The sequence below is a fragment of the Odontesthes bonariensis genome, chromosome 8, assembly GCF_027942865.1.
Source record: "Odontesthes bonariensis isolate fOdoBon6 chromosome 8, fOdoBon6.hap1, whole genome shotgun sequence".
NCBI lineage: Eukaryota > Metazoa > Chordata > Actinopteri > Atheriniformes > Atherinopsidae > Odontesthes > Odontesthes bonariensis.
Genome location: NC_134513.1, coordinates 8991378 through 9012063, shown reverse-complemented (window position 1 = coordinate 9012063; position 20686 = coordinate 8991378). Strand labels below are relative to the sequence as shown.

The 20686-nt window shown below is 39.6% G+C and overlaps 1 protein-coding gene across 4 annotated transcripts in view; it reads left to right on the top strand.

Annotated features, from left to right (window-relative positions):
• Window positions 1-828: 828 nt before the first annotated feature.
• Window positions 829-20686, top strand: part of chrm2a (cholinergic receptor, muscarinic 2a) — a 79147-nt gene continuing 59289 nt past the window's right edge. For 2 of the 4 annotated variants that reach the window (XM_075471582.1, XM_075471581.1), the window contains exon 1: window positions 829-949. The gene's annotated coding sequence lies outside the window, so the exon portion shown is untranslated. Of the gene's footprint in view, window positions 950-2351; window positions 2483-2585; window positions 2689-20686 lie in introns of those variants that run through there. The other 2 variants (XM_075471583.1, XM_075471584.1) reach the window with 2 other exon arrangements.

Sequence of the window (20686 nt, the reverse complement as noted above, 5' to 3'; positions counted from 1 at the left end):
ATGTTGTGATGAATTAGACAGGCAATAGATGCCAGAGAGTTATGTTAAAGCAAGCAAATCGGTATCAGGAGATAGCTTAAGAGTGAGAAGGGAGAGCAGCTCAGGTCATTCAATGTACACAACTTGACAAAGAGCAGGTCTCATTGGCCACGTGTGAAGATAAAATACAGACTCGCTACAGAGCTCGTGGCCAGGAAAAAGTTCTATCCACTTTTGTTCACTGTCAGGTGTTTCGCTTACTGCTCGGTGCTAAAAGAAGAAACAAGTCAATGTACAGTCTTTCGGTTTTTTCCCTCTGAGTTTGCCTAATTGATTAAACATTTTGAAACCCCATTTGTGTGCGCTGTCCTCGGTGCTGAACCCAGACTCTGAAGATTTGCAATAATTTTTTGCTTTTTCGTCGAAATTGCAACCGAAACACCACGCAAATCAACAAGGGGGGAAAAATCCACTCGTGCGTCATGCGTCCAGAGTCACAAGAGAAAAGCTCCTAGACTTCGTGAAATTAATGTTTGAAAAAGTACATGGTCGTGACAAGCACTGACAGACCAAGATAACCGATTTCCATTGGAAATATGTGGTTAATGGCTGATTCTGTCGGCCTGAGATTTAATTGGTTTATTGACAGGTAATGCACTGGCTTTGCTCGATTTTGAAATTGTTTTTAAATCACGTGTTGCGGCACTTGCGTTGCGGGTTAGACTGGTTCCTTTCCATGTAAAAGGCACATTGCGACTCATCGTAGTCAAACAAATGCCTGATCCCTTCTGGTAGCACTCGCTCCCTTTCGTTCGCTCTCCCTATCCGTCCCTACCCCCCACCCCCACCCCCTCCCCTCTTTTGCCCGTGCAGTCGAGGCGCTTCTTGTCTCCAGAAGCATGTCCTCAGACATGCAGACGCGGTGCGATGAAGCGGACCAAAAGACGCCGCCAGCACAGCACAAGTGCAGGTAAGCTTATACACATATGGGTATAAATATATTTATATATTTCCCCATGTGAACAATAACCGGTGTGTACCTTACACATCAAATGAGTCGATATTACTGAGGCAGGTTTATCTAAAGCTCCCAGACCAGAAGAATGAGCGCTTGTTCTCGCAGTGAGCACATTTGTTGTCTTGCTCAAGGACATTCTGACAGGAAGAACTAATTGTGGACATTGGCTGAAACTCAGACTTTTTTTCATGTCAGAGGGTCTCTCTGTATCCATCACTTTGCTGACAATATGCAACCACATTGACGCCTGTATTCTTGGTCATCCGGTACGTAAAAAGCCAGTGATTAGGAAAAAAAAAATATACATATATATATATCATTAGTGTGCTAATCTGAGCGTATTTTATGTGAGATTTCAAATGCTTGAAAGTTGTTTTTATCAGCAAGGGTGACAAAAAGTGCGTAACTTTGTCTTGAACAGAGAAAACATTTTAATCGTCTGCACTTGTGAAATATTTTGATCTCACTAATTGGACAAGAAAACAAGTCTGCCGGTGTCTACTGCTGCAGGTGATATGCATGATGAACACGAAGACAATACATATTTCAAGGCTGATCCTCAGCTGCCTGTGCGCTATGGTGCATCTAAGGGAAGGCACTGAGAGGACGACTTCAGTGGTAGTTCTAATATATATTTTTTTGCGAACCTCAAGGACTGCAAAAGTCTCAGCGCCGTGCTTGGTCATATGTAATCTATTTCCTCAAACACACTCTGCGCCAACATTGCGCGCTTTTTCATCAAACCCTGCATGCAATAAGCTCATTATACTCTTTCCTCGAACATCCTCAATCCTGTTCCCTTTAAGCCCCTTGTATCATGCATGGTTTAGTTATTTGTGGGAAACAAAATGTCCAACAGTTTGATAATGATAAAAGAGAAAAAAAAGCGCTTTGGACAAATGCACATCGTTTTCTGTACAACAGCTTCTTTAAATTTTCCACATTTTCGATGCAAAATTATGTAATATTATATATATATATATATATATATATATATATATATATATTATTTTGGTATAAACTCTGTAGTGATACTGATGTATACAGTGTTAGTTGCAATTTTGGCAGCACATATGCAAATCCAGGCTCGTTCTTCTCGAATTCTATCAAACATGTATTTTCAACTAAGTCTCTTCAGAGGGATGCAAATATTTCGCTTACATTGTGTGTGTGTGTGTCAATCAGTGGAACTATCAGCACAATACAATGCAGGGCTTATGTATTTGCACTGAAACCAAATCCTTCTTAAGGGTGGCATTAAGAGACGATGTTGCGTCGCAGCCAAACCAAATGTGCGTAAAAGCGCAACGCACCAGACCAGACTTGAGGCGGCAGGTTTCTTCCCGGAGTCTTTGACTGCGGGTTTTATTGAGATTTTTTTCACACACGTGAGTGGATCTCCTAAATCATGCTGGAAATGACGTACAGCGAGCGCGTTCCCAATAAATCCAGCGGAGGACTCAGCTGAGCAAGTGATATTCAAAGGTAAACGCTGATTTTTACTCTCTATGAAACGTAAACATTTTTTGGCTGCTCAGCGTATTGTACTTCACAATCAAGGAAGCAGTTGGAGTTTGAGCAGCTTAATGGTGTGACTGAAGGGGAGCCAAAAAGCGCAGATGTCTAACCCTCCGTTAACAAGGTACCACGAATCAGAGCAGTGGGACTAGTTCAACTTGTGATGGCTGGAGGTAGGTTCTAGTTGTTGGTAGCTATAGTTCTGATCATTTCATTTCGCTATGATATCAGTAATAATTAAAAGGTTAGAGTCGGTGTGACGGTTTGTAGATTATTTCTCGCTTGTTGCTAAATGTGGAGAGGGAATCATTTATTTTGGGACTCAGACTGCTTCCAAGATGAAAAGGAAAACGACTCTGAGAGTCAGACTCAAATTTTTGCACGGGACACGGCACAAGTCTGTTTTATGTCTTTGTTGCAGTGAATTTTTACAACTAAGAAATCACAATTTCCCTGTAGCGTCGACGCATTTCTCTCTAATGTATTGTGAGCTTGAATGTGGCTTGACCTTTTATGAGGTCTAGAGCAGCAATTAGTTTTGTTTGAAGAGATAGTGGGTAAACATAAAGTACTGCTGCTGCCTTAGTGTCTTATTGACGCAGTGTCCCTCGTTTTGTTCTTGTATATTCATAACGAATTTGATTTGGTTTATCGACAACAAGAAAGGCGAGTTTTGAGGCCAGTAGAAAGTTTTCCAAAGTTTTGTAACGTTGCACTGTCGTTTCCAGCTCCCAGTTGTCCTTGTAATGGTGTTTGGAACGAGCTGAAAAGAAAATTAGGCATCAAGGTAAAAACAACTGCAGGGATTTTGGATTTCATCTAGTGAAGGAAAAAAAGAAAACCTCGTGCTTTTTTCTGAAATTGTTCATGGTGCAAAAGTTTTACAATTTGCATTCTCCCAAAAGGACCTTTAGAGTTCAGCAGCAGCTTTTAAACCCCACCAACATATACCATGATAGCGTGTGTTTGTACGATTCCTTTTCATTGTTGCAGCAAGTTTAAAAGTGGCTACAACAAAACTTTTGTCACAGCTCCAGATACTTTTCAGTTTTCTTAGTTCATGTTGTCTTTGTTAGCCAGACGCTGTGACACTTCTGTGTGGAACTTAACAAGAATTTACATCCAATAAAAATATATTTTTTTAAATTAAGCTTTTCAAGGATGTTGCATACCTCCATTAAATAATTGCATTCTTGTTGTAATATTACAGCCAAATATGTTGCGTCGATGCTTTTTCCCTGTGCAAGTTTCAGGAGGAGTCTGGGACTTGTTGCTACTCATTTCCACTCATCATCCTGTCTGACCTCCTGATTTTGATTAATGAGCTCTATGTGCTTCGTGACTGTAGAATGGTTTGAATGTTTTCTCTTTTTTTTGTCAGATTCTGCAAAGCCATGAGGTTTCATATAGACAGCTGGCTTTCCCTTTTTAAAACCTACTTCCTTCACCTTATTGATATTGCATTAGAGATACAGTAATGATAGAGTGAGCATTATCTGCTGCCAGATTGGAAGTCTGTGATAGCAAATAATGACACGCAGTGATTTATAGTGTTTGGCTGGCAGTGATGCAGGAATATTGCTAATCGGCACGTTGCAGATAAAAGTAAAGTGACAAATGTAGGAAGCACATTCATTAGAATATCTGTCATTGATTAATAATTTAGTAGTTTCCTGATGAAGAGGCAATCACAGATTTTATTCTTCAGTAGTGCTTAAAAGTGATGCACATTGCCCCCTATGGACAAAACAACAGATTTGCAGAATGATTGTTACTGGTTGCCTTCTTTTATGTTGGAAACATGAGGAAAAATCAACACTGGGCTTTACAACAGCCTGAATATGTAAACGGTTCAAATGATTGCTTTCCTGGTCTCCCCTAAATGGATGACAGAGGGAGCAGAGACAGAAGAAAGAGGCTTATTTTGTACCATGAATGAAAATTACAAAAACAAAGTTAAATTTAGGCTCTGGGTTGCCTTATTCAATGGACCTGAGGGTCTCGGTTGTAGAGAAGCTGTACATAAGTGGATCTGTGTGGCACACACAGAAAGGAATGTCTAATTATCACGCTTTCAACTGCAGTAGGCTCCTCTATTTGCACTGGGCTCCTGCTCTAATAACTTTCTTTTCCTGTCATTACATCCTTATTTATTTTATTTTTACGCAATCAAAATTTTATTTTTGCTGCCCGTGGATTAGCTGGGAAGTCCATGCAGCATCAGCTGGGTGCTGAAGGAAGGTTTAATTGAGCAGAAGGAAAAGAAAGGCTTGACTAATGTGTGGAAATTTTGGGGGAAGAGATGAATAGAGATTCTATGAAGGGGTTTTACACAATAGTGAAGACAGGATATGCAAGTATATATAAAAGGCAGCAGGTTATGCCCTTGAAGACTGACTGGATATGGTTGTCTCCGTCTCTTATTTATATCTAAATTTGGTTTTAAACTTAAGTGTACATATGGTGTAATCAATCCACCTTAAAAGTATGCAGATTTTCACGCCTGGGCCTGTATCCTCAGTTAGAAGGACAAATAGCCGGGATATTCTTTTGTTGCCGAGCTTATCAGATGTGGAGTGATTGCAGGGCTTTACAATATGAAGTGCCACTAAACCGCAGCACGAAGTGGCATTGATTGGAAAGGATGGGAGGAGGGCGATTCCTCCTTAAGGTCATTATCTAGCAGACAGAGAAAGTTAGATGAAACAAACCACGGTAATTGCATTTGTAACAAAAGACTTGAAATCAGTGGAGTAAGAACTACTCACAGCATTGGGTCAGCATATTTCATCAACATACAAATGGTCTCAGTGACACTGTAATTACTCATAAAATCTATTCAGTTCAGCAACTCCCTGAAGGATGTAGCCTGTGTGATGTTATGTCATGTGAGAATGTATCTTAAAGAATTCGACACATATAAGACTTGGATGAGACTTTGAGACATGCTAAGACATTGCAAAGATATGATTTACTGCCAGTCTGTGAATAGAAATACAGGTAATACACAATGAGGAGAGCCTACTTTATTCTTATTCCTGACAAAGGCAGTAGCAGCAAAATGATGACACCGGCACTTATGGTTAAGCACCATACGCAAGTCAAGGCTCATTGATCATTACTCTCACATTAATTCAAACCTGCTTCAACTGATTTTTCTTCCACCTGAGAGCAGCAGAGGCAAGCTGTAAACATAATGACCCATTTTAACCTTTTGCATTTAAGAACTTGTTAGCATATAGATTCATGTGTACACACCCACTGCATAAGTGAATAATGCATCCAGCCACTTAATGAATGGAAGTTCAACATGAGTTCTTTGTAAAGCTCTATATTAATCTTCACTACCTCTCCAGAGGTATTTTGCTTCTTTGCTAATAATTACTACACTGATGCCCCGTTTCCACTTAATTAGCTCTAATTCTCAAACCAGCCTATTTAGGACTCTTCGAACTGTTCTATTCAGCAACCACATTTTGTTTTGCTCATAACCATTGTAATGAATGATGTGTCATCAATTGATATTACATAACCTTTTCACACACGCTTATGTTGTCACAGTTTACAATTGAAAACTCGATCCTTTTCAGTATATAAAAGACGGAGGTGACCACGGTAAGATTAGTCGCTGGTTAGTGGGTTAGCCATTTGAAGTGTCACCAGCTTAGGTTCTTCCAGCCAGTAGTGACTTAAAAAGGATCAATCTAGTAAGAACCTGACACAATGCATGTTCACTGGATAACAAGCTTGTCATTCAAAGCGGCACTGTCAGTGATAAAACGTACTTTTAAGTCTTAGTATGATTCAAACGTATTAGAAATACATTTTTTATGTGAATCATTATGTAAACCTAATTATTTCTGCTGCAAAGTTAGGCAGTGTAACTTTGGTGTCTATTGGAAATCTTTGGATCTAACCTCAAGTGGTTATTAAAGCGGCAGTCTGCAACTCTTTTTCAAGCATAATGCCTGGAACTGTCCGGGGATTCTGAAAGTAGTACATTAAATACCCCAATACAAAAAAAAAATGAGTTCTCTAGGTCCCCTATATGTCCCGCTAGGTCCCTCCAAAGCCAGCAGGTTTGTTTACAAAATTGCAGACCGGACCGGTAAAAGGTAACCAATCAGGTTTACGAGCTGGGCTCTGCTGCCTGTCAATCACCGATTGTGCACGCGCGATACAAGGTAGGCTCGTCCCCACGCTTATTTATCTAGACTATTGAACTTCATTACGGGCTTGTCTACTTACTGTGTCTTCCATGATCGCAAATGACAGGTGAGTTGATGAATGAGGAGTCGTGTAAGCGCATCTGGCGTGCACGTCTACGTGCACGAGTTCTCATGTGTTTTGATGGGGCGGGACAGGAAGTTGAATAACTTTTTATTTTTCGGTTAAAAAATAAGCATTTCTTGCATTTTGCGACTACGGAGGTCACCGTTTTCAACTTCAAGCGTTCTGATAGATCATGTAAACTCTTAAAATGCCAAAAAGTAGGACTTTATGTATGACAACAACAAATCCTGCAGACTGCAGCTTTAATGGAACTGCAGGTTTTTGACACGTCTGCATTAGTTTCATGTTTCAAGACGCTCTGAATGGTACAGAAATAGTGCACATATCAAGGGGAAAGAGGTTGATGTGAGTTAATGACTTGCTAAGAAATCCAGGTACTCAGGCTCCCTCCCACTGTTCAAAGACATGAATGTTAGTTTACCTTGGTGTGAATGGGAGTGTTTGTCTTTTTGTCAATCCTGTGATAGACTGCCGACCTGTCCAGGGTGCATCCTGCCTCTCGCCCTATGACACTTGTGATGGGTTCCAGCTCCTTTGCAACCCTGAACAGGATGAAGTATGTAGATATAGAAATTGGAAGAATGGATGTTTGGTAGTCTGGATGGTGTACAGTGGATTTTCAATGTTTTTTTGTTTGGAGACCTTTTGTGGCAATAGCTGCCTGCGGTCAAAACAGTAACGAAAGCAGAAAAGTTATTGGAAGTAAAACTAAACCAGACCGGAGAGGCGCGAAAGCAGTCAGGTATCGCAAAAAAAGTAGAAAAAAAATAGATAAGCATGACTTTGTAATATCTGTTATACTTAACATGGTAAGGCCAACTAATTATTGAAATTACTTACCAACACCATAGAGCAAGACCACCACTGACAAGTCCAATTCTAGGCAGCTGTGACGGCTTAACCACCACTCTGGAAAAAAATAGACAATGCAAATGCACTTCCTTCAGATTACTTTAAAAATCAAGTGCAAGTAGTCTCACTCTTGAGGTAACAGCATGCTCAAATTGTATTCTTTCCCTAAACCTAATCAAAGAGCGACTGACAACCAAAAAGGAGTGTGTGTGTGTGTGTGTGTGTGTGTGTGTGTGTGTGTGTGTGTGTGTGTGTGTGTGTCCACAATGACGAAGGAGCTAATTAACATTCTATTTGCATTTTTTTTCATGGTGGCATCATACATTTCCAGTATGTGACAGGCCATCGTATCATAATGCAGTCTTGAAGATGTCATGTTCATTTAATGTGTTTCTTTGAGAATAGGCAGAATAAATGTTGTACAGAGCTGAGAGGACTGCATTGTTGAGTGATCATTTTCTTAAGGCTCATCACGAGTTACCCTATGAGCACAATGCATGGTCATATAAAAATATTGTTGATCGTTGCAGCTTCAAAGCCTGATTGAATGACTAGATTTTCATTTAGAATTCATTCTAAAAAATTATCTTTGATTTATTTTTCAAATAAATTCATCTGTGAATGATAAAGAAAAAAAAAGAAAATAGTTTATGAGCAAATATTTATCTTTGAGGGAATAGGATCCAAGCTGGAAGTCAAACACCTCAAACACCTCAATTACCCATAAATCCTTGTTTAAATGTCTTCACACAAACTGTTTGGATTTCTGAAGTAGGTCTGGCAGTGTTTTTTTGTCCCCCTTAAAGACTTTTGTTTTAGAAAATGACCAGAGTGTGTCTTAGACTGATTGTTGAATGTGTTAACAAGTGAAAGTTGATTGTGAACCATATGCAAACAAATGAGTGTATTAATAAATTCTGATTCAGCTGACTGTCAACTGCAAACTTGGCCATGATACTTTACGATCACAATTATTTTGGTATACTGTGCCGTGATATATTGTTGCACCTTTTATACATATATATATATATATATATATATATATATATATATATATATATTTCAACATGTGCATTAGAGCATTTACATATGACTTTCATGATGGAACATCAAAAACAAACGGACTTAACAGCAATGGTTCACAATGGCATTCAGGTCCTGGGAAATTACTCCTCAGCTGGGCCACAAGCCCCCGCTTTTAGTCAAACTCGGGTCTCTATTGTGACACTAAATTGCAGTACATTAAGATTTGTTAATAGTTTACAGGCACTTAATAAAAATGACTCAGACATGGATTCCAGACTTTCAAAGCCATGTAAAGTCTTCACCTGCTTTATTATTCATAACGCAGAGCAACAGAGCATTTTCTTTTTAATTAACTAAATGCAGATGACTTGTTTAATATTGGGTAGTACAACTCCCCTCACCCCAGCATTGTTTGTCTGCATCAACATGTGAACAGTGGAATTTCAACAGCGACAGTAGCAGTTGTAGCACTATCCTAAAAATTCTCCAGAGATTCCTTTGAATGCGCAGCACACTCCAAAAGCTTCAGGTGTTCCTCAGTGGTGCCGTTCATCCAGCAATAATATGGGGCTGCCATGCCCGGCTCTTAATTTAAGACTCAAAGCTTCAGTACCAGATAAATTCAGACGGCTACTTCAGTCTCTGGCTCAACTATTATCGCTTGTTCCATGAAACATTCAGATTCAGCAGGCCTATCTGTTTTCACCCGACCTTGGTAAAAAGAGGTTGATTTAATTGCCTGAAGGCCAAATTTCTCGAGGATGGGACATGTGTGACCAACAGATAGAATAAAAGTGCAAATTCACACACAAGTGCAGTGCATTCACAAAGAGGCTTCATTTGAAACATTTGTAAAAGACATTGATGATTAAGACAGAACGAGTTAAGACGGAGATTGCTTTTCCTTTTTTAATCTCTAAGATGAAATTTTAGCAACATAGAGAACGGCCCTGACCGATGTCACAAGTTTTCGTATATGGCATGAACATGTCAGGGTGTCCTAATATCTCACTGAGCCGCTGCAGATGCCTGCGTGGGCGTTTCTGAAGTAGCCCTGTGTGACTTTTTCTTCTCGTTGGCCAGGAGCCCTAACAAGCAATTAGCCAACAGGAAGAGCGCTTGGTATTGTAGTGGACGGAAGCCCAGCATACAAAGTCTTAGACTCTTTGTTTTGTTTTGACAGAAGATTTCTATTGTTCTGGGAAGCAAAAGTCACTTTAGATCCAAAAAGTAACTTCAAGTCATTAAGCTGGACAAATGAGGCAGAGGGAATAGGAAGCAAAAAAATAACCAAAGCCTAGATTATGGATACATATAACACTCTATATACCACTGAGAGTTTTGTTGATTTATTACAGATTACACTATAGTATTTATGATGCATCGGAAGTATTCAGGCCTGAATATATTAACTTTTAAGTGCAAGTCAACGAACTGCCAAGTTGATTTCTTTTGAATAGGTAATAACGGTCAAACTGTCTTCCTGGAGGTACTGCAGTTCTAATTACTGGCCTGCCATAAGCTGATAAACAGGAATGATCGCCAAATGAAGGCACCATGGACTTGATGTCAATAATGAATCACTGTTCTTGGCATTCTCTTCTTCTGCCTGGATACAGTTTATTTAGTCAGCTAGAGAGCTTAATGGCTATTGGATGAATAGCCTCGGAATATTCTTGAAATTCGAGGACGAGAGTAAGTATTTCTTATATTAGTAAAAGTTAGCATGCTGAACCACAATGGCAAATATAGTAAGTATCGTACATAGCAAACATGAGCATGACACATTTCGTCTCTGGTTTGGCCACCTGAAGGTTTGGCCAGATTGCTGTTGTGTCAGTACTGGCTGTCATTTATTTGACTCTCTAGTGAGTTTCTCATTTTATGAATGAACATTACCTCTGTCACTTTAGACTGCAGCAGACAACTTAGCCTTGTTGTGCTTTGCTGCCTGAGTTAGCCTGGTAGAGGTGGAACATACTCACTGCAGTATGGATTGGTCCTCCAAAATCTCCTGGAGAGCAATACAAGGACTACAACTGCCTGTTGCAGTCCAAAACAGTCTCATCCCACAATCCAACTGTGGGATGCAAGGCTCACTAGAGAGGCAGCTCAATTACTTCAAACACCACAGCATAGGGGACCTGGTCATCCTGCAGATTAGTTAATACAAGGTGAGAAGTGGCTTCCTGGTTTGCAGTGGAAACATTTCAAGATAAAGTACATTTACAGGGCACCTTTAAATGACACTACCCAAAACGTCCTGATTGATTGTGGCACAAAGGACAATGACATTGGACACAAAAGTCATCATAGTTGGTGAACCAAGAACAACTGAACTGACCAACACCCTAAAAGAAAGTGGGGAAAATGGCTTTGAATGCATAACTGCTCATCGGAATACATAAGTTCAGCCATTTCTGATTCAGATTGTGAATTGTAATTGATCTTTTGGCTACATCCGCTCCCCTTATCTAACTCGTACTTTTAACTATTATATAGATGAGATTACTCAACATATGCTTTGCTTTTGTAAAAGCCTAAGGATATAATTGTCACTACAGGGAAAATACTGAAATCCTTTCAGAAACACATGAAAGGTTTTCTAAAGTTCAGATTTTGCCTGCGGGATATACTTGATTATCATCAACTTACTCTTTGCAAACTTGAAACAACCCTGTTGTGCACTTTGAATCACTCTAATCAATTAGGTCACAGAATGCAATAAGCAGTCACTTCTCCAAGTATATAAAAAAGGATTGTTGACTGCATTCTGTGCCCACAACCTTAATCAGTATCATATGGCAGCTAAACTTCTTTGTGTATTCCTTTGAATCTTTAGAAATTAGCTCACCTGTAACCTGTTCAAGTCCATTCATTTGATACTACTAGTAAAAACTGAGACAACAATTTATAATACATTTCCATGAGAAGACCAACGGGACATCCTCTTATCATTACGATAAAAGGAAATGTATTTGAAACTCTCTTAGAGCATGGATCATCACTGCCTTACGAGAAGTTTTATAAATAGCCATAGAGAGTTGTAAGGTTCAGATGTGTGGAAAAAAAAAAAACACAACAGCAGTGAAACGTATCCAGGCAGTTTAGAAACTGTCCACAACAGTGTAAAACGGTTATACTCTTCACTGCCCTAGTGAGACAAAAGACAAAGTGCAAAATCAAAGCTGAATTAGAGCCACCTGTGAGACAGAAGACTCGACATACAGCTTAGTATTGTGTACACACAACAGATTAACACGGCTCTGACCCTGGGTATTGTGGATAGCATCAAAAGGTAAATATTCTTCTCTCAATGAGACACTGGAGCAGGGGCTGAGACAGCTGGTGGAAGAGTGGTGACTGCTGCAGTACGTTTCCCTTCAGCATTATTGAGTCCGGTGACAGTTGTCGTCTGTCATTGTTATCGCATTCGGCATCAAATCTTGTTTTAATCCTGCGCTTTTGCAAGTGAAGACCTGTTTATTGCCTCAGGCATAACCTAGTTCATCCAGTGTTTTTCTTTGCTCCTGTATAACACCCTGAGGAATTATGAACTGTAGTTTTCTTTTATGTGGTCAGTCAGTTCAATTTATTCACTCTGTCAACACTGTCTTTTAAAAATAAACTTGAGACAAAGCCCAGATAATCGTAGTAAAAACCACTGTCTTGTTTGAGGGCATTTGGTGGATGTCTGCCTTTTTTCCCCCCCATCAGAACAGACCACTGTCCTGTTTTTGAGGTGCCTCGGGGACCAGCAGAGGAAGTTACTGGGTTATACAGACATACAGTATTATTACAAGGTGCACAGGAAATGGGGTCATAAGATGCTTCTACAGGATAAACATGACTTGGATGTTTAAGAGACAAAATACAGCCTGAGATTACATGTACGCTTGTTAAGTGCAGTGTGACCGAGTTATCTGAAACCTGGATGTCTCACGTCCCCTCAGGCTTTACTATAAGAAGACTGTGTATATCGTACTTTATCCAAAGCTTTGCACATGGACATAGTTTAGTTTGACATTCTTAAAGATGATCCCTGAAGGTCTGTGTAACTCTTTCCAGGTGAATGATTTGACATTTGGAAGAAAATGCCAACAAGAAAGAAAGGGCATTTTTTTTTTTATGTTGTCCGAGCTTGTGCTTGCATGGGTTTTATTGAACTTGTAGAGCTTCTTGTTTGCATTTTGCAGTGGACACGTGCTCGAGTTTGGTACATTCTCTAACCGCATTTTCTAACCTCTCTGGTCTACTGTTTTCCTGGCTCGCCGTGTAGGAGTGAGAAACCCGTCTGAAATGCTGTTATATGACTTGACAGGAACAGGACTGCTGACAGAGTCCAGAGACTTTGCTGTGTGAATGGAACACAAACAGACTGTGGGATAGATTCACTGTGTGAGGCACCCGTCGCCCCTATGTTCACACTCTCTGATAGCCCTCTTTGACAGGCCTCTCACAAACAAAGGAGACTAGAGAAAAGACATGTCTGATCATATGAAACAGCTGAAAGGGAGCAAAATAAAACAGCTAAACATTTCCCAGTTATTATCCTTTGTGGCCTCAATAGTTGAACTGCTTTCACAAATATGTAGAATAAAAATTTCTCTGTTAAAATTCATACAAAGTCCCCCTGTCTTTGCCTGGCACCACGTCTGGTGTGAAAACACAGTATTGTTGTAAGTTTTGCGCATAAATTTGACCAAAACATCCGCCACTGTACACTTCAATTTACTGCATCACTGCAGTGACCGGAAACCTTAAAGGACAAAAGTATCATTTTCAGCCAATGTCGAGTTCCTTTTTATGAATAAATTTGATGACTCATCTTGCATTTTGGATGCTATTCTTTAATTTATTCAGTCAACTCTAAATTAGAGCTACAGGTTAACTTTACCCTCCAACACTAACACCTGTAGGTAGGTCATAGGGATTAGCTGGAAAATCCCCTAGGTCAGAGATGTTAGTTGGTAAATGCTAATGAAGAAAGAGGAGGTTGTATCTTACCATCTTAAATCAGTGTGACTTGCGTGTGCCCCGTTATCCTTTTAGTTATCAAAACAATTCTGAGAATCTTAAAGTTATGGCGCTCAGACATAATACTTTACAACTACTCAAGATGATCTGGCTGCCAGCTCACTGGCTCTTTTTGGACAATCTGACAACTCAAGCAGCCAGACTTGTTATGCAGGTACAGCTGTCTCGACTTCGTCAATCAGAAGAGGAGTACAAGAGACAAGGTCGTCCCACTTCTGTGTGTTTACCCAGTTTAGTAGTCTGATCAGGACTGCCTACCATGGCTGAATTACAGCTCTCATTGCTGTTGGACGTTTTAAGGAAAAATGACATCATACTTTGTAATACAAGATACAAGATAGTTGTATTTGTCACATACACAATCATACACAGTACAATGTGCAGTGAAATTCATTCTTCCTTGTCCTGCTACCAATAAAATGAGAATTAAATATGAATATGATGATATAAGAGCCCTATCACAGTAGTACACACAACTTAAAAATGTCTGTGTAAAGTGTCAAGTATATAAGATAAAAAAAAAAAGAAAGAAATGTATGAGGTATGGGAAATATACAGTATTAACAGTATTAATGGACAGAAGTGGAATAACATCTCACAGTCAGTAAACTACTTAAGATAATACTAGTCTACTGCCTTTGAGCCTCATACACAATAGGGAATTCCAGCATTGCGGTTACAAAAACACAAGCATAAGCTATATCAATAAGGTATTGGTTTGCTTCTTTAATCTAGGCACCTGTAGTGGATATTTTCTCTATTTTACATCATCACCATTTACAAACCTTATGTCAAAGTTTACAGGTCCTGAGTAAGCATATGTGTTGGGGTACAGTTCTACAGTTGATTGGTTTGTATAGGAACAAAACAAAACCCATCATAAAGCATGCAACATTTCGAAATGCATAAAACATAACAGCGAGTATATTCACAAAAGAAACTTCACTTAAACTCAAGAAGATATGACAATGTATAAAGCGTAAATGGATACATAGGAACAGAGAAAAATATCATTAAAGAAACATAAAAACACAAGGAGATTCCAAAGAGCATTACATGACTGCAAGATGGCCTCATGCTCCTCAGAGTGATACTAACATAATTTCCTAATAAGACTGAAACTGTAATTAGTGCTTCATTACATGTAGGTGTACTGGAAAGGCCAACCAGTTTGCTCAAGGCGCAGACCATGATAACATTAATTTTAGAACAATATGCTTCTGCAGGTGCCTAATCAGACTCATTACAGTCTAGTCAGTTTTAAATTTGATCCAGATAGTACACAATACAATTTAAATTAAAGGTCAAATGAGGAAACCACATCACTGCTACCTTAAAAGGCTGAAAATGTTGACTGTAGAAAATTTTCTGAATGCTCTTCATTGTTTTTAGACTCATTTGGGCGTTTGTGAAAACTTTGCTTTGGTTGACTGGTGGAAGCATAAACCGATTTTAACTGGGAAGAACTGGAAATTTAGGAAATAAGTGATAAGCTGTTACAGATGTTACCGTCAACTACAGATTGCTAATATTGTGCTCACAGTACTTTAAAGTATGCCACCTCAAGGTTTAACAAAACTAGTGGTGGTCTTTTACTCTCTGAGCCTTAAACAGGACCCAAAACAGAACAAAAGGATCTGATAATAGGCTATTATATTTGCCCGGTTTAGCACAAAGTGATGCCACATTATACAGAAACAGGGAGACTCTGCAGCTTGAGGACCAAGGTAAATCAAGAGAATTGAAAAACAAAGGATTAAATTGGCAAATATTAGAAATGAAGACCGTTCCCATCTAAATCGAGCTGGAACTCCCTTGGTGTGGCACATTGTACCTCGCACAACACCAGCACGGGGGCCACAGGCTGCTGTTAGGAGGTAACTGAAATGTAGTGGGTTGCACGGAGGGAACTAGTATCATCTGCCAATCTCACACAATTCTTCTGCCTTCAACATCTCATCTGGAACTCCATCAAGCCCGCAAGTACATGTCTAAAATGAGCACCTCTCTTCGCCTGCAGCAAATTCACCCGAGCAGGACAGCTAGCTTCATTCGGTCAGGAAAACTATGGAGCCAGTGTCCTGAGAGACTACATCAACTTACTAAATTAGACTGCAAAGGCACACACACTCATCCCACTGCACAGAATGTTAAAGAAGAGACGATTCCCCTCTGTAATGTAATATGTTGTGTTGAGGAAAAAAGTTTTTAGGACCACTACTGAGGATGCATATTTTTTCAAATCTGAATTTCTGTTTCCTGCCTCGTGAAATATATTAAATCAAGCAAAAACTCTTCAGACATTTCTTCATATTTTTTTAATAATCCAGCCTTAAAGTTTGTCTTGAGAAGTACTTTGATGAAGAAGCAAAAACAGGGCAAACCAAATGGATCCTCATATCCTTGAGGTCATTTAACTTTGTGCAGCACAGAACATGTAAGTGAGTATTCGACAGAAGAGATAAGAACCCGATTAAATCACTTTTCACACTGGACACGCATGAACAGCTCTCCATAACGTCATTTAAATGACTCAGCTTTGGAAAATATTCCTGTTTTGGTCATAAATGTTAATTGGTCTGTGTCATAAGGTCTACCTCCAGGTTCAATTCCTCCTTAAACACAGGACAGAGGGAAGAGTTATGCATTCTATCTACATTACACTCTCCAGTTTTCTGCCTCAGATTGGGGAATTTACTCCACAGAGAGAGAAGCGCCATCTCATAAGTTAAATGATAATAAGGTTTCCTGCAGCCCAGCAGATTAATTACAGCAACCATCTTGTCAGATATCACATTCCTGGAATATATCCAAAGGGAACTAAATTCCCATTCCTTCTCTTGCACTTAATTGCAAATCATAGTTTCACTTTTCATTGTGTTGCAACAGTCCCTTCAGTGCAGCTCGTTCAATTTTCTGTTGGCTGGTGATTTATTTGGTCACCTTGTTCTAACTTAGTCCCCTTGCCAGCATCCTTCATTCACTCTTTCTCATTCTCTCTTCTTACTTTATCATTTTGCTTATCCTATATCCTTACTTCTCTCATCTTTCCATCTTCCCTCTGCTCCCCATATTCAGTCTCCATCTCCAAAGCAGTAATGGTCTGGTTCACCATGTGGGGGCTCAATAATGAAACTACTGCCCTAGAAAAGCCGTGTTAATGTTGACTGTGGGATCAGATTCTGCTCCAAGACACACAGCAGTGTAAATAAATAACGTGTATAGATCCAAGGCTTTGACTGAGTACTGGGAGATGAAATGTTTTGCAGACAGATTACGGGTGCAACAAAAGAAAAAATTCCAATTTACTCATCAGGGGATTTTTTACTGAGCTGTTAACACGTGCTTGTTGTAAATATCCAACCATCACGAGCAATCTGGAGCATGCTCAAGTGCAGCAGTACAATGTGTCGATAATAAGGAAAGTAGAGCTTTGGCTGCCTGAAGTGTTGGCCCATCCATCTGGTTGTCAGCAGCATTGACAAGCTGTCTGCTCTCCCCTGCTCTGCAACTCTAACCTCCATTGACCTCTTTGGTCCAATTTGACAGGCATAGATGTGCTCTGTTCATGAAGAGGTGTGTGCGTCTGTCTGTCTGGCCTTGTGCTCAGCTGCATTTACATGTACGGATTGTTGCGCCAGTGACCCAGGCTGACGTACATAGGAAGAAAAGAGGGATTTCCTATATCTGCTGTACTCACGTGTCTCCTGTCAGTCTGTCTGGATGGATGCTGCTGAGCAGCCATGCATTTCTTCCCCTCCATCGCAGTGATAGTCTCCGTCTGCTATGCCCACTCATGTTCCTGTAGCTACATGTGTAATCCATTTAAGTGCCTGGAAACTAAATTAGGCCTTTTTGAAATGTTGCTTCTAAATCAAACCCCAATGTAGAGCTCAAACATGATGTTTACATGTAGAATTAAGAATGTCCTTACTGACAAAATCACTGATTCAAGTGTTGAAATTGCACAAGCATTTATCAATTTTGGATTTTGGAAATAGATGCTGCGATGTCTAAAGGTAATTCTCGACTAATTTTATTCAAAAATCCCTGAAATCTTAATTCACTGGTAAGAATCAACCTTGCATTGATAGATTGATACTGGCTGTTCCAGCAACTGACAGCCAATTATGAAAAAGATTAGTTATTCGTGAAGGCAATAATGACCTACATCACAACCCCTGAAACCCCAGTGATTGTGAGAGCAACTGCATGTGAATTGTGAAAACGGTGTCCATTAAATAAAAAAATGTCAAATATGTAAAATTTACATGTTGTAGCTTTGGTAAAACTATACCAATTCTCACAATCTGCATTTGTTAATAATCCATTTGACCTTTTGTTAAGCCTAATCAATGGTGGTAAATAAAGCTCAACTCAGACCAACTCAAGAAAACATGAGAAAATCCACAACTGAGCTCTAAAAACTTAGCACACATGCAACCACAGATAACTGCAAATAGAACAGGCAACAAAAATGTTTCTGGGGATATCTCAAGCAAAGAGTTGTCCACACACGATCATTTCCTGTATTTTGCACATCTAACATTCTGACATTAAATTGGCATTTTTCAAACCAACAGATCAGAGAAAATTAGCTCTGTTCCAAGCCTGTCTATATCTCACCAGCAGGCTCTCCTGAAAGCATGAAATAAAAAAAAACACATGATTGAAATTTCACCTCTATAGATGTGAATTTGAACATTTGAACTACAGCACGTCTTTTTACATCAATCTAAATCCATTACCATTCATCCACAAAATGTCCACCACATTTCAACCATACCCCCAAGAGAAGACTTGCATGCTTTGCAATCATGGCATGTGTTTGTTGAAATCAGTATCAGAGAAAATGATCTCTTTGTTTGGAAACTGTAGCATGTGTGTTGTAAATATGATAAAAGGGGTACTTTGGTGAAACCTGGATCTGACTCCATCTGAAATGCACTGAAGTACTGATAACAAATTTTTACACATCAAATGGGAAATATAAGAGATTGAAAACAACGCAAAGTGACAACGGGGATCAATCTCAGAAAAACAGTGATGATTTGAGCTTTTCTGCTTGAAAACTTGAGGGGGTCTTTGTTTGTAGCAGTTTCCGGGCGATGGAGCATGAAACCTAGATATGAGGGGCTGCTCATTCCGCAGCACCAAGAAAGATGCATCCGTCATGCAAAGATCATCCCAACCCTGTCTCTTTGAAGTAATGGCTTGAATCTGCTGCGGCAACACAGCTTCATCCACACAATTTTCTCCACAAAAAGACACCAGTATGGAAAGGTTCTTCTCCTGTGGAGCTACTTATTGAAAAATGTATCCAACTCCCTATGCATGAGGGATGTGAAAAGTTATGAGACCAGGTGTAACATAGCCAAGTCAATCAATTTCCAATCAAGCCATGCTCCTCAGTCATCCATAATTCTTTTTGGCTATTGGCTTTTCAATCTTTTCAGACAGGAGGAATGCTTAACCCATATTCCCTCAATGTAAAATGTCAGCGAGAGCAAAAGAAATTAATTAAAAGAGGCAACGTGTCAAACGGGTAATGCTGATTTTCCCATAGAAAACAGTTAATTTATTCTAATTAATCTTCGTGTTTAAATCTGAATGGTGGTTCCACTGATGTCCAACCCACTCATTTACAGTTCAAAAACTCCAGAGATTTAAAGTGTCCTTTAACTTGCCCGTGATAATAACATATTACTCAATCTCTCTCACAAAATTCAACCAACTCTAACTGGTATAATACTCTGCTTTCCAGACAAGTGTTGTCTTTTTAGACCAAAGTCAGTTCTCTTAATTCAACTAGATATTTCAGGATGATGGCTTCAGATACGGTGAAACATTACCAGGCGCCATGGAGATATGGGGGTCTGGTTTTCTGATTGAAAGCTGTTTGTTTGTTTGTTCAGAATGACTGAGGATGCCCGGTGGCTGCTTATAACACGTACTGCCAAGATATGGCGATTGATCAAGCTGTCCCGACTGGGTTTTTATTGGCTCTGTGCCTACTCTGGGGCTAAGATACACCTGCTCAGCCTGTCAGCCACTAAAGTTATAACATCATGAGGCCCCTTATAAGGCACCTCTATTGTTTTGAAATGACGGCACATCAGTTTCATAGGCTTCACTGCACAGCTGATGATTTGTTAGTGCCATTATGCTCTGGAATTGCTCTGGAAAATAGCTGCAGTGTGAAGACAGGAACTGGGTTTGGGTAGTTGTGTGGAAATAGTAAGAGTATGGAAAGGAACCATCAGCTTTGTGTTTATCATTCCATTTCCAAAGTTTCTCTCTTTAAAATAAAAGCTTTTGATACTCAAGACATTGAACAAGAAACTAACAGGCTTGCTGCTGAGAAGAGAAAGGGGGGAAATAGAAGAAAAGAGAGCAGGGGGGGGGAGAGAGTGACCAATAACCTAGTTACAAAATCAGAATACAAGCACTTCATCTTTTTCTTCTAGTAGCAGCCGTGTAAACAGGTCTGAATGCCATCAAGTTAATGGTGGAGGTTTCCATTTCCAAGCATGACTAATTCATTATAAAAATCATTAAAGAGTGTGAACTCTGTTGTTATAACCTAAATCTAATAAATGCAAAATGCTGGCTATTTAAAATGATCATTTCAAACTTGCCCATATTTGACATGAATGGAAAGTGTCTGCTGTTAGGAATTCACTTCCCTTACCCATTTAGCACGAATGGTTCAATTTGTCTGAAGCAAGCAACAAAATAAGCAGATTGCCGATACGAAATGCTCATTAATCAGTCTGTGTGGCAACATGAAGTCACAAAACATCTATTTTCCTCTCAAGAGTTTGCTCTCCTTTTAAAACCTCAAAGCCATGTGAGAACAAATATGTGATTTCGTTTGGAGGGAAGCATCGCCACACGCTTTCAGAAAGCCAGCCACCTGAACACAATACGTGGTCAAATGTTAAAGTTATCAGTGTAGTGCAG